Here is a 15153-nt window from a genome sequence, read left to right as displayed (position 1 = left end):
TGCGTAAAATAAATAACTGGTATAATAAGATTTTCTAATTTCACCTTCAGTCGCTATACGTTAGAATTTCGAGAAATCGCATTGACATAACATTCTACATGCTTGAAACTTTAAGGAAACTAAAAAAGGAATCGATTTTTTTTTAATCGTCAGGGTGGTGCCCCCCCCCCCCCCCCCCTACCCCTTAACGGCAGCTCGAACGAGGAAAAGAGTAGAATAAGCCGCTACCGGTTCAGTCAATAATATATCCGCGTCATCGTCGGGGGATTTCTGTCGGCTGGTTACTGAAAAGCGAACTCTCATTAAATTTCCAGTTGGGCGGGGGTGGTTCATTGAAATGAATCCATGGCGTCGGCCGGTGTCGCGCGACGCCCGGAGAACGCTCAGCACGGGCCTGCGCCCGTCGAGATTGAACGCCTTTGTCGGCCGTAAGGAACAGGCCGCAAGAAAAGCGAAAAGGCGCGAGATCGAAATATGATTAAATTCTGTTCGAGCTTGCCGCGGGATCCGTTTCCACCCTCGCCGGTTTCCGGCAGTTTCTGGGCCGCGAACGTTGTGTCCATTATGGGCTTTGTCGGAGTCCGGCTGCTTTATCCGCTTCGGTTTACAGTGCCTCTCTCGCAGTTGCTCCTCGAAATGGGACAACGGAAAATCCGGGATGTTGTTGCGGGAAAGAACACGCTGGAATCGAACTGATATGAATCGAAGAAGAAGGTTATATCCGGCAGGGGCTTGTACCAAAACAAAGTTTTATTCGAATGATATTTCGAATAAATTCTTCGAATACAATTTTATTACAATAATATTTCGGATAAAATTTTTTTGTCGTTGGAAAATACGTGTTTGCTTCAACACAACTCTTTTGATGGTTCTAGTTGAGTTATGTAGGGTGCAGTTGGTAGGTGAAACAAGAGTTTGATAGTCGGAAGCGTTGATTAGTTAAGTATATTTTGATGTACCGATATCACAGCGTATCGCAAAGTATACTATTCTTTCCGAATGAACAGAATCGTCGACGTCGTTCTAACCGTATCGCTATACCGATTATGTGATGAACTTAGTTGCCAGTAGATGGACGAATTATCGCGAAATTATGTCGGCTGCTCTCCGTAATTACATTGCCAATTCCGTCTACACAGAGGGATGCTGATATACATGGATTTGGCGTTATACTTGAATGTCGACTGGTACATGTATCTGAAGATTTATTTAGAGCCCGGCTAAATTAAAGTAAGCATTGCTCGATGGCATACACGTGGACTTAGAAAGGAACTTGACTCATTGAGTTAAGAGCGTGCAGTATTCGACGATTTAGAAACATAAAATTTTGTTGCACGAGTTGCTACGAGTTGCTGATTAAATAGGAATATTATTCAAATAATTAACATAAACATGAAAGAACTTGTAATTGTAAAAATTTGGTTATATTACAGGATGATTCATAATTGAGCTAAAACATTTTTTAGCTGGTTATGGATAAAGTAAAATATTTTAACATTCTTATATTTATCAGATTCATAAAAATTTTTATATGTACAATATAAACTGAATGACATTAATATAAAATGAATATAATATAATCCACATCAATAATATAACAAGAAGATATTTATTTCGCCTGCTGTATTTTCTTATTTTAGTCAAGACTCAAATGGTTAATATTAATATACCCAACAAAATTGTAAGTTTCAAAATTAAGTGTGCTCATTGTACTTATATTTTTCGAATCTATTGTATATGTTTTAGGTCAAGTATATTGCGAATTATTCCCTTTTTGTCATCATCAGCTATTAATAGCTTGTCTTGTAATTTATTTGATTACCTATTTCGCGGTAGTTATTTTTATGGGAATAACTTCTTAATGTGTTTTCAGTCGAAGTTTAGTATATATTAGCGCAGAATAAGAATATTCATACTGCATTCAAATTACTGTTTTTATCACTCGACCGATTCAGTATTTTATAGCTAGAGGTTAATTATATGCACGCAGGTGAATGGAAATGTAAAAAATGTGTTTTATAAAGCTGGTCTTCGTATTATCGTTGAAAACTTAAGTATTTCCTCTAATTTACTTTTTGCCTTGTTATTATATAAAGATACTGAAGAAACCTTGTTATTTCTTACATTATGTAACACATTTCTGCTTACATTTGTAGCAAACGACTAACATCACATTATTCATTACACGTAACGAAAGTGACATTTATTTGTATAGTACATCGTTGTCAATATTTTTCAGTCAATTGATAATTAATTTGCAGTTTACTGACTCACGAAAGGTTGGTCTTTTATCAATTTCATTATTTTACACAATCTGAACATTCACCTTTTCCTTTAACATTACATAAACCTTTAACTGATATGGCTTCTAATTCATTCTCTATTTCATTAATTATTATTATTCATATTTATTTATATGTATATTTAGTTATTTATATCTTCATGCATTTATTCTATTTTACTTCGTAATGAAAGATTCGAATAATTTATTAAAAATCAAAGAATTATTCGAATAAAAATTGAGGAATTATTTGAATAAATACATACCGAATAAAATGTTCGACTGAAAATAATTCATTCGTATAATTATTTGAGGTAAATATTTATTCTAAGCAATTCAAATAATGTTCAATTATACTTGTTAGTTAACGTAAAGACTAAAAAGGAGCAGAGTACAACAGTCCACCGAACAAAGTTGCCAGCCTATGATACCGTCTAGCACGATGTATATTGTTGGGATTACGAGGTTGGGATGATCAAATAATACTTTATATATTACGTGTTTATTCCAACACCAACGCAATGAAATACACGTCTATAAGATGTAACTTCTCACTATTTACACATTACACAATATTATACTTTATGACTATATTGAAACAATGAAGGCTAGAAAACTGTTAATCTGCAGGAGCTGTTACTAGCTCGGTAGGCTGGCCTGGATTGACTGACTCGTTCCCTCGTAGGCCCTTTATAGAGAGTGTCAGTGTTGATGAGGTGCAATAAACATTAGGTAAAGGAATACCTTTCATCACCCACATGTTCCGTGCATTCCGCTGAACACTCCAACATATATCATTCCGACCTTATCGTATTTAATATACGGGATTAGCTTATCCGTTACGCCCCCGCATTTCTGTGGAGGAATTACGATCTCGCGCAGATTTTGCTGCTCCTCGGGCCTGTCCAGCGCCGGTGGCATAAGCCACGGCCAAATGTTGCCCGTTCTGCACCAAGTAACGATGCACTGCCAGGAACACGCACGCATGTTGCCCAGTGCAAGGGTGCACCCCGCGTTCAGTGACAATTCATGAATATGCATCTGTTTTCACGTTTCGCCGGGCAGATAGGCGCGCGCGCGGTCGGATTAGATCGCGGCGCACGTGCGAAAACCGGTCGTCGCACGTGTTACCGTTGATCTCTAATTTCGCTGTTGATCGGAGGGATGGACCCTTCCGTCTTGACTCTCCTTTTCCTTTCGGTCTATCACACGCTTTCCTTATTCTTCGCTCGCATCTAGCCGTCGGCAAATTAATCATCGTTATCGCCTGGTTATCGTCTGTTATTGGTCGACATTATCGCTCAGATATTCGCTCAAGCTGCAGTTAATAGTCTAGAGCATCGGATCATAGAAGCAGTTTCTCAATAGCGCGGATTCGATGCGGTGGGATGTGAGGGTGATGTCGTATTACTGAGATCGAGTTGGCTTGCAACCTCGTAAAAATGGTTCTGGGATTCAATCTGATCTGGCGTGAGTTTATTGCTTCTATGTTGTAATGATATTTTGATCGTTGCTAGACGAGGGAAATTTTCTTAATTTATCGATCTATAGATACACGACACTTTTGTAAAATTTTTATGCTTCTAATATTCGACTGGTTATTTTTCAATTAGCTATCAGTAGAAGTATATGGATAACAATCGCTGATAACTATAGGTGATAACGTTAATGTTATGCGTGGTATTTAGATGGAATTATTTTACTTTTGCTTCATTGTACGAATATTTTATTATAAAAGATTAATAAGATACAGTAAAGTTTTAATTAGACGGATTAAGTTATGTGTACAATTTTTTTAATTTCTTAGTGTCACGAAATATGTTTTCTTTATGAATTTTCTCTATATTACTTATTCGAATATTAATATAAATTTTTCCTTTTTGCCACTTTTGTTTTAAAGATTTTTACACTTTTTAAGATTATGATTCTCTTTTGGACAGATAATAATGAAGTACGTGTATTTAGCATTTTCGATAAATATTTAGCTTGATTATCTAGAACACTTATTATGTTTACGTCACTGTAATCTTTAAGTGTAATAACTTTTTGCAATAATAGAGAAGGCTTTAATCATATAGGAATGTGTCTCTTATGTTGAAGTTTGTCTTTTTGTCGATGTAATAATAGAATGCTATTGTTCGTATCTTATCAATCCCATTATCTTTACAATGGTATTTTTACACGTGTTAAAAAATAACACATAATTTTCCTGAAATTGATCAATGTGGTTTGCCTATTTTTAGAAAATAGAGTGTTGTTTACCTGTCTTTTCATAGAATACATTCCTTTTCTGTTGATTGCTATAATTAACATAATATACCCAATACATTCGAATTTCATTTAAAGATACTCAAATTGCAAATTCTGAGAAATTGATAGATAATTATTACTATTATTTTCTATTAAAATTATTATTATTACTTTCTTACCAGATATTAAAATTTAAATTAATCGCAATGTTGTGAATGTAAATTCGCATCTTGTAAAAAAGGAAATGTCATTTTCACTTATTTTATTCATGATTTGCTGAAACAATATAGGTGGTTTCAAAGTGGGTTAAATTTATTACAAGTATTCTAATTATTTGATCATGAATGTAGACAAAATTCATGATCTCGTTCTTGACGTGTCATTACTCTATCAGTAAATTGCACGTGCAGTTTCTTTAGAACAATATTCGATAAAATGACATACTTTTTAATACTTTTACACGTGTACTTGTTTTATTGTTCTCATTCCTTTATGTCTGAAAATTAATTAATTTTATTATATCCTGTATAGTCATTAAATTTTCTTCATTCTTTTCGGGTAAAGTTTCTCCATTACGTTTTAACTGTTTAATGAAATGTTGGTAACCACCACAAACATGTTTCTTAAGAAGCCTTGATGATATATTTAGTTCTTTAAAACTAAAAATTTGATATGTTCACAACACTGGAAGTGCTTGTTATACACTTGAAAATGGTATTTAAATTTTAAATGCAGTTTTCTCGAAGCAGCTTTTTCTAACTTAATGAACGTAATACCTGTCTCAGAAAGTAATTGATCAAATAACTAGATAGTTATTCTATGAACTAGAATCGAGTAATGTGTTGTAAACTTCGAATCCTGCAGTATAGAAAACCAATTACTGGATGAAAATTTAAAACACTTCCTCCTCAAGTAAAGCAATTTTTAATTTCAACACTTTTGCCATTGTTAGGGAACAATACAGATACATTAGTTTACATAATCAGGTGGTTCATATGAGTCCACCACTGACTATGATTTCTTATATGTTTAATAATTTAGTTCCGAATATAGTTCTATTAAACATTTAGTTCATACACTTCAATATGGGATCAAAATTGAACAGTATGAAATGTATTTAGCCAGTTAGCTGATTTTGTCAATTACACTCAAATATACAAGAAGGATATATACTTCGATATCCTTTATTGAATTATATGTTTTATAAAAGTGTTGTATTTAAGCAAAATCTGAAGAAAATTAAACATATACAATAGTAATTACAGAAATTTGCACACTTTTCACAGTGATTGCAACAGCTGATTGATTAATGTAAATTAATAATTTAAACATGGAACTAATTATATACGACAAATTAACACGGAGATGTTAAATAATTTAAAATAAAAGATATGAAAACTGGACACGATTCCCGGCAAATGACTAATAGCAGCGCGAACTTTCATAATTAAAAGCATACGGTGTCTTCAAAAGGTACAAAAATCATAATTTATGCGCTCTCTATCTTTCTGCCTTACTCTCTCAATCTCTTACGCTACCGCATAAATGGAGTTCACATGAACCGAGTTCCACTGCAGTGTTATCGACTTTCCATGTTCCCGTAATTACATCATAGCAGAACCGCTCGGACCGACTATTCCGAGAGCAATATTACATGCGATTTTGTCATCGACTGAATAGTGTTTGTTTGTCGGAACTGTCTACAAAGATGCACAGTTGTCAAGTATTTCGCTTTCTGTGGCTAAAATTATTTTACCGTAATTTCAAAGTTTAAAATTGTAGAATTGTAGGTCGCTGAATTTGTCTCGACAAAAGCCAGAATATCATCAAGACAAATTAATGTTTAAAAAATAGTGGTGGCCAGCATTTTTTATAAAAAGTTCTTCTCTTGACGTTTTCATATTCTCGTCTCTAAAAATTGAATGCTAACTAACTTTTGTTGGAAACCATTTTTTGCCAGATCATCGGAAAAACCTGAAAAATCGTTGGTAGTTTTTAAATTGGATACGAACGTCCAATGTGCAACGATACGAGCTGAAAATATAAAATAACATCCATCGTCTACTTATAAAAATCCGTATATATATGAAAATTGCAAAAAACTGCTATTCAAATTTACACACATTTGTTAACAACTGTCTAAGCTTTCACATAAAGGAAACCCTACATTAAACATGTTCAGACATTCTAATAGAAGCTTTGTCAAATTTTAAAGTTTAAATCATTAAAAGCCTAACATTATTCATGTATGAGCTAAGACTGCATTTTTATATAATATGGTATACTGCAACGATTAATTAAAACGATTAGTTTTAATCTTGATTTCATATTTTTGCCTTCATAACACCGATTTTTCTTAATTTATTATCCAGCATCTATTTAATAGTAATTAGCAACCACTTGTTAAATGATGAGTATAGGGTTACACATGGATGTAATATCTATATAATTTCTACGTTAGATTATCTGTACTAAACACTATGACTTCAACATAATCCTCGCGATCTAGGTTTCTTAATCCCTTGCATTATGATTCCTTTCACGCTGTGTTGATTAACACTTATTCGTCATTAATAATTTCCCTGATCGGACCAAAGCCTTTATTTACTTTCGTCTCTATACCTTGATAACAGAAAAATTAAATTTAATTTCGATTTCAAAGGAATTAATAATCATATTTAGTAGATCTCGCATAAAATTTTTGTCACGAATCAGACTCGTTATTATGATTCAAGGAGTTAAGTTAGTTTCGCTAAAAAATAGTGTTGTTAAAATATGAAATTTGAATTTTGAACGCAAATTATTATTTCTCAGACTACTGTAAGGCGCAAGGCCGTCTCGTGGAAAGACTTAGCAGCTATCAATGGGTCATGGAGCGTGCGTGACCATGACCATTCGAAAGCGAAAGAGCAGGAAAAGCTTTAGCCCGAGGAAAAATGAAATTTCCGCGGTCGTTTTCTTACGCTATCCAATCCAATCTTCGGCTCAATGGCAATGGCAGTGCCCATTGCATCGCCAGAGAGAGAGAGAGAGAGCAAGAGAGAGAGGGAGAGCGAGAGAGAGAGAGAGAGAGAGAGAGAGAGAGAGAGAGAGAGAGAGAGTAAGAGAGGGTGGTGTCAGTGAGCAAGGAGGAAGAAAAGTAATTCTTCTAGCCGTCGCATACTGACACAGTGCTGCAAGGGTCCGCAAATAAATTGTTCCTCCTCCTTTGCTTCTCGGCCTCTCCTTGTCCTTTCTTCTCTCTGTTCGTCTCGCTTTTTCCATCCTCGTTGAAATAAAGAACGGACGTAAGTGTCTGCCTCAGTGCGAGGTCTTTTGTTCCTGTTCTCTGTTAACCCTCTAGCTGTATACAGGGTGTCCTAGCTGTCATGACCATTGGAAATGTGTCTCTGCATTTTAAACGCATACGGAACTAGTCTAGACTACATAGAAATGATCTCAGTGTTGCGCTACGAACCTCGGTGAATTTTACTTTATTTTGAACAAAAACGATCGAGAAAATCAAAATAAGTGGTTTCCGCGTTTTTCTTTTGTAAGTTCTAGTTCCGTAAAATATGTGAAATTTTTTAGGTAAACTTCTTTACCGAAGCATATATTATAATTAAAGTATTATCTAATAAAATTATCTGTACTAATTACAGGGCGTGGGAACCGTAAGCAATCTCTTTTTCTTAAAACATTTTTAAAAATTTATATTAATACATCAACATTTTCAGTTTATTTGAAATTGTTCACTACTTTGAATTTCACCATTTCATCTTTGTTATAAATGCATAAAATCGACGGTCTAATAGTAATAGAAATCGTACAAAGTTTTAGCACATACAAACTTGCCATTGTTATAAGACAACACACACTAATCGCTTTTAAAAATCGGTAGCATTAAGAGAGAATTAAATAGAAAATTTGAAAAATTGAGAATAAACGGAGGATCTAATCGATAACTCTATATTAAGTTTATATTTTAATGTTCCGAGTGTCTGTATAATATTTTATACGTCTGTCTGAAATCTAGTTTCTTATCGACATTAGTTCAAACCTTGAACATGAAATTCAAAAGATCTTATCTCCATTATCGATAGATACACGTAAGCGTAAACAAAAAAAGGCGAGGATTATCTTGAAATACGTGAAAGGGTCATATTCTAAAAATGTCGCGTCGCGAGCGGCCTATGCAGTTAAGTTTATGACGGCCCTCAGGTAGATTTTTTATAACACCGCGTCGAAACTTTCGGGCCTTTGGCAACCGCTATCAAATGTGGTCATGAACAAAGGTGCGGACCAGCGATAGCGACTCCGGAGACAATGAATTTGGGAATTCCCAGATTTTTGCTGTCCCTTCTCCTTTGGCCATCCTTCTAGTATTCATTGGTCTTAATATTATTTAAGCAGCCAATGAAATACTGACTCCACTCCCACCATTTACGTTGGAAAGCGTAATCGGAGGATGAGAAGCGTACCTACTTTACTTCGCACTTTGCATTCGGTGACTTCTCATCTCGTCCGACAACCGACATTTTGTACATAGTTGTTATAGTTTGTGATAAGTTGTTCTTCTTTTTATTATTAAACCTTGTTAAACACGGCACCTTGTTCCACCGCAGTTCACCCTCAAATCTATCCTCAACATATTAATTTATCGCGAGGTAGGCGCGTTATTCAATCGTCGCACTAAGGCCGACGCTGTAACGCACCGCGCAACAAACAGCTTAAGCAAGGCCATATTTACGAAAAAGATCATCGAACTACCTAAATTAAGGTTCTAACCGTATACAACAGTTTAGGGTGATGAATGGAGTGTCAAATAAAATTTGAGTGCTACAAATATTACGCGATTGTAGGATACCTAAATGATTCTTTAAATACATATCGGAAACAGCTATTATCGTGTCCCGAGCATTTTTAAAAATTATAACTTAAAAATAAATCGATCGACTAATTTGGAGAAGAGTACATTTCATAATAAACTTATTCTAAAATCTGGCAACTAAAATTATAAAAATGTTTCGATAAGAAATCTTTTCATAAACTTTAGTTACCCAAGCATGTATTATAAATTAGACAGCGGATCTTTGTGCAAAATAGAAATGTTTTAAACTAGTTGCGAAGGATACAGTGTTGTGAATAATATATTAGTCTATAATTATTCACCAAAAATGTCACTTGTGGTATTTAAACGAATGCTTAACAAATCATGATATTTCTATATTTCTATATTAGGAATAACAGGAAATAGAAATATACAAATATGATATCTTGTTAAGCTTTCGTTTAGATATAAATAACAATGTAAAAGTTGCTTTGAGACTCTCATTCTGTGGTTGTAGTGAATGACGCCACATGTCACAATATCAAAAATTTTAGTTCACGCATCAACTCAGCTGTAGAATATAGGACTTTTGAAATTTCAAACACGAAATGTAAATCGGAACTTTAAGCGACAATATCTCGAAAGTGAAATCATGCGGCGTTATTCTTTGTAACCACAGAATAATTGCACATCATTGTATGCATGGAAGGTCGGAAAAACTTTCATCGATGTTCATGTTCTAAAAAAATTTACGAAAATCATCTTTGTCTGAACGGTTCACTGGATGCTTGCCTCCGAATATTAACATATCGTAGACACGATCGAAAGTAATCGAGGTTCGCAGGGTCACGTAAGCTGGGACACCCTGTATCTCTGCCCGCTAGCTACCACCTATCTCTCCTACTCCAATGGACGTTCTCCTCTCTCGCAAACTTTTGCTGGCCTGCTCCTCTCTCTGACCCGTTAAAATAGACAAGCGAGCCTTCTTTCCCGGCCAAAGTCACAGATATCACCGGCCGATTCTGCAGTGGACGGTCCACGAGCAACAACAGTTCACCTCCGATCCGCGAGCTAGCCGCTTCTGTCCGGCGTGCACGCGTTAGACGCGCGGGACCTGCTTGGAACTCGATCCGTATGGACCAGATTTACGCTCGGTGGTCTCCGTAGACCAGCCAGCCGCTCGTTTAGACACCGTTCCGCCGCGTCGTGGCCACCGTCGGGAACCGTCGGGTAACCGTTGCTAATTTTTCTTCGCGAGCCCGGCTCCTTCGTGAACAAACACGACGTTGACTCGTTTAATGGACCGCGATCGATCCGAGTTAGCCACCTTCTCGTGCGCGCAGTGCTCTTAATCGATCGGTGACTCTGGTGATCGGGAGGACTTGTCTCCCACGGACCACGGTTCCGAAAGTTCTTCCGAAGCGCGAGTTCTCCGGCTACCACGCAAAGTGGATCCGATAGGTCGGAGAATCGGTTATTTCATCGACTTGACTCGGTTTCCTGCAGGGTCTGATGTTGTCTCTGTGTATAGCTGTGTTCGAATCTCGTTGCGATCGGGATGACATTACTGTTTCGAGTGATAAGATCTGAAGTATCCAGTGATACGCATTGACCTAGGAGTCCAGTGAACAGTGGACCTGTTGGTGTTTCAGTTTTTTAAGATCGTTAACAGTGTGATGGATCTGTAAATATTTACGAAGATTTTTATCTAAATTGGACGTTGATTTAAAACTGCATTTGTTTTCGATGCTTCCGAACAAGATTCACAGTGTTAATGATCAGTCGTGAATGAATCCATAGGAAGTATTAGGTTTGTAAGTGGAAATCGAGTGAAAACGAGTGCACCGTGTTCAGCGATTTAGTAATTCACAGACTAAGTGTAGCGGCAAAAACGGAGAAACGAAAGCCGAGGAATTATGAATCACGTAACGTGTAAAATTATACAGCTAGTCATTGCATAGCGTCTGTGATAATCAATCTGTGAGTTACTGAATCTTTGAATAATACAGAGCTGGAACTAGCGAGAGATAACGTTATTGTGTCATAATTGATCGGAGTTACCGTTTTGTCAATGGCAAGCGATCCATTATTTGACCTGATACATGTTATCGCTTAGTAAACCGTTCTCAATAATATTGTATGGAGAAATCTATATGCACGTGACACGAGATGTTGCTCGGTTTTGCACCAAACGTTACACTTTTACGATAAACCTTTTAGTACCGGCCGGAAATGTTGTAAAAATCGGGTAAATTGTACTTGAAATAATAGACAATAAATTCAATCAATATTTCATCTGTAAATAATAATTAAATTTTGTATTTAATTCGAAAGTCCTTTAAATAATTCCATAAATAATTTATTTATTATTTTATCTTATATTATACAATGGATATTCTGTACATTAGGTTTGCAAATAAACTATTATCTTCCATCAGAATTTAGGCGAAGAACAAATAATAAGTAATTTCAGTTTTCTTTTTGGTTCATCGTATAATAAATATTAATTTGCATTTATTATTACGGAAAAACTTGCGACTCTCTTAATACAAATGATAAATAATAAGCAATTAAATGATAATTAATGAGTATCAATTAAATTTGTATTTATAAATTTGAAATAAATTTTCTTGTTTTAAATAATTTTTTTAGATAAATATAAATAATAATTCATTATTGTTGTCTTTTATTTAAACATCCAAATAACGATTAATTTACTCAAATGAAGTCTAACTCTGCGTACATTTAATAGGAGTAAATAAAACTGAGCCAAGTTCATATAATTTGGTTAGGTTTGAAGAAAAGTGTCACAAATTTTGTTAAAAACTACAATTAGAAAATTCATGAAGGAGCACAGTAAATTCTCCAAATGTAGCCAGCATATATGTAGCCATGTTATATTGTTGTTCTGTACTGTAAGGGTTAAATACTGAACGTCGACTTGACACTTCCATTGTAAAATATCCTTTATTTTTTAATTGTCCTTGATATTTTTATTGTAAAATACTGATTGTCATTGCTTAAATCGATTTACGTGTTGTAGATGGGTATTTGGAAGTCATTACGTCGGCGAATTGAAATTGAAAGCGTATTAGTCGATGACGCGTACTTTTGATGGCAACACAGTCGTCCATCGTTTCATTCCCTCGGACCGATCGCGGTTTTTTGCCAGTTGGAGATTAAAAGATCTCTTTAACGACCTAGATCGCGACACGTCCGCCGATCTGGAGCAAACGGAACATAGACGCTGCGTAGTAAGCGATCAAGGCCCGATTAGTTAGCGGAACAGAAGTTAGACGACGCGTGTTAACCCCCGCGCAGGATTTTCCGCAGTCCGATTCTCGCGAACGGCTCATAGAAAATATCGCTGATCAAATCGCACCGTGGCTTCCAGAAATATTTCTCCGGTTATCTCATCCGTGCTACCTTCGACGGCAACTAGCATTTCGATGTAGACACCACTAATGTCTTGACACAACAAATTACTTCGGTCTTGCAATCGTACAAGTTATTAATGCGTCGAGTGCGGCAATGAATAATTTAAGAGTAACTCTAGTTTTGTAATCAAACTACAGTCAAGCGAAATTAATATATCGAATGTGCTGATGCATAATTCAAGAGTTTTAAAAAGGTAGAACAATTTAAGGGGTGTTTCTCGTTTATTGGGAAATTGGTTAATATATCGAAAGAAAATCATAAATATTGATGATATCAATATTTATTTATTCATACCCTATAAATAGACTGCGGATCTTTATGTAAAATACAATTATTTTTGCATCAATTGCAAGACAAACGAGCCAATTTAAATCTTCATTTCTTTAATAATTCTAATAAGTTGGAATTTATATATTAACATTTCAGCATTATAATAATTTTTAATTTGTTGATCGCTTTGAGTAAACCAAATATATTTCAAACAAATCATATTTTAAATTATATTGTATAATCGTTAGATTGATGATGTTTATGCATATTCTCATTTTTACACACAATTTTATAAAGTTTAGAATTTAGAAAAAATAAAGATGCTCTTAGACCTCGTTAATTCATACGTTTCCTTACATTTTAATAATTTGCACATCCCATAAATGTAAAAAGAACTGTAGACTAGTAATCGTTACTTGAATCACAGTGATAATCCAATAAAAGTATAAAAATAAGGATTCGATACCCGAGTGACGAGAAAATTGGTTCTTATTTTGAATACTAACGCCTCGTATGTACATTAAAAATTAATTGCCGTAACAAAAATCGAGGTCGAAGCCATAAAACCATTCAAGGAAACATCCGATATCAAATTATGAAGTTGGCTCTGCCCGCAAGGCAACCATAGTTGTTCCACGTTTCCTTTCTCTTTTATCATTTTCCGATAGCCGTCCGTTTCCAAACCATCGGGACTATATTTGATTTAAAGATATTCGTGACGTTTGTACGATCCCAGGAACCGCATCGGTTCGTAGATATTTCATGGTGGGGTTCGTAGTTACCCCACGGACCGGAAGCCGCATCCTTGCAACAGCAAAATCTACAAAAAGAAAACGGCGGAACACGTTCCCGCGGTAAAGTTCGCCGGGCTTGTTAAATTTAAAAATGGATAGCCCGAAGCACGCAGGAACCACAAATAAAGAACCTGGACGCGTTGTTTAATTACGATTCACGTTTATTAAATATTTTGCTCCTCGGCCCGTGAAGTTTAATTACGCAACGCGCGGAATTTCGTAACGAACCCCTTCCCCCCTCTTTTTCCCGCGTTTTTGCTTGTTATCTGTTGCGTCCACGCAATGACGATCGATATGAAAATAAGTGAACGTGCGCGGTACCGTGATTGCCTTCGGTATTATTTTCGATGTGGACCGGTTGCACGGAAAATAGGGGGTTGGTAAATCATACGGGGGCTGAGAAACGAACAGTGATAAAATGTTACGCACGCATGCCATTTATTTTCGGAGGTGAAGTCGTCCGTCACGTCGCCATTTATTTCCACTGGCTGCGTCGATTGTTCGTCGAAGTGGCGAATAATCAGTCATTTTATCTAATGTCTTGAATTAGCTTGTACAGGGTTGTTGTAGATGAGAGACACAAACGAGAATATCGCTCGGGGGATTGAGGCTGTAAGAAAAATCTTAAGACAGTTATTTCGTGTTTAATGCTTTGATTATAATGTCAATGACCTCAAAAGTTTCATAAAATTAAAATATTTTATTTAAATCCTCAACGGCGGCAAACACTTCTATTCTTGTGAAATTAATCTTATTATAGAAAAACATTAATACGAGTAATAATAATATTAACATAAATATTAATCGTATAAAAAATTATAAGATATTATTTATTATTATATGGTATAATTGCATTAAACTATATTGGGCACAACTAGCTTCTCTTATGTGTTCTCAACGTTGGGGGGTTAATCAAATTGAAATTGATAAGTCAAGTTATATGACAATTTCCTTTGCAATACTGTCATCCTCCGGAAATCCTAGCAAAACTGGAAGGATACAACAGATTAATGTAAAAACGAATTTTCTAATTTGAGCAAATTATTCTGTCAACCGCATGTAGTTGATGCGGCAGTCAAAATGTGGCATTAGCTGCGATAAATAATTTTAAATGATCATAAAATCGCTAATAATTTAAATTAAGCAAGGCGCTTGCAGTACAACGTATTTACGAGAGAAAAAAAAAGATGGAAATCTATTCATGTATATGTGTAACATCAGGTCCTATCACAAATTTTATTAGATTGCTGATAAAGAAACCAATAATAATGAATAGAGATATTAAATTGTTATCGATGATATATAGTATA

The 15153-nt window shown here is 35.4% G+C and overlaps 1 protein-coding gene across 4 annotated transcripts in view; it reads left to right on the top strand.

The window, feature by feature from the left end:
* Nucleotides 1-15153, top strand: part of C3g (C3G guanyl-nucleotide exchange factor) — a 131469-nt gene that overhangs the window by 4605 nt on the left and 111711 nt on the right. The window lies entirely within an intron of this gene.

Source organism: Augochlora pura, chromosome 8 (assembly GCF_028453695.1).
Source record: "Augochlora pura isolate Apur16 chromosome 8, APUR_v2.2.1, whole genome shotgun sequence".
Lineage (NCBI taxonomy): Eukaryota > Metazoa > Arthropoda > Insecta > Hymenoptera > Halictidae > Augochlora > Augochlora pura.
This window is presented reverse-complemented; position numbering and strand designations above follow the sequence as displayed.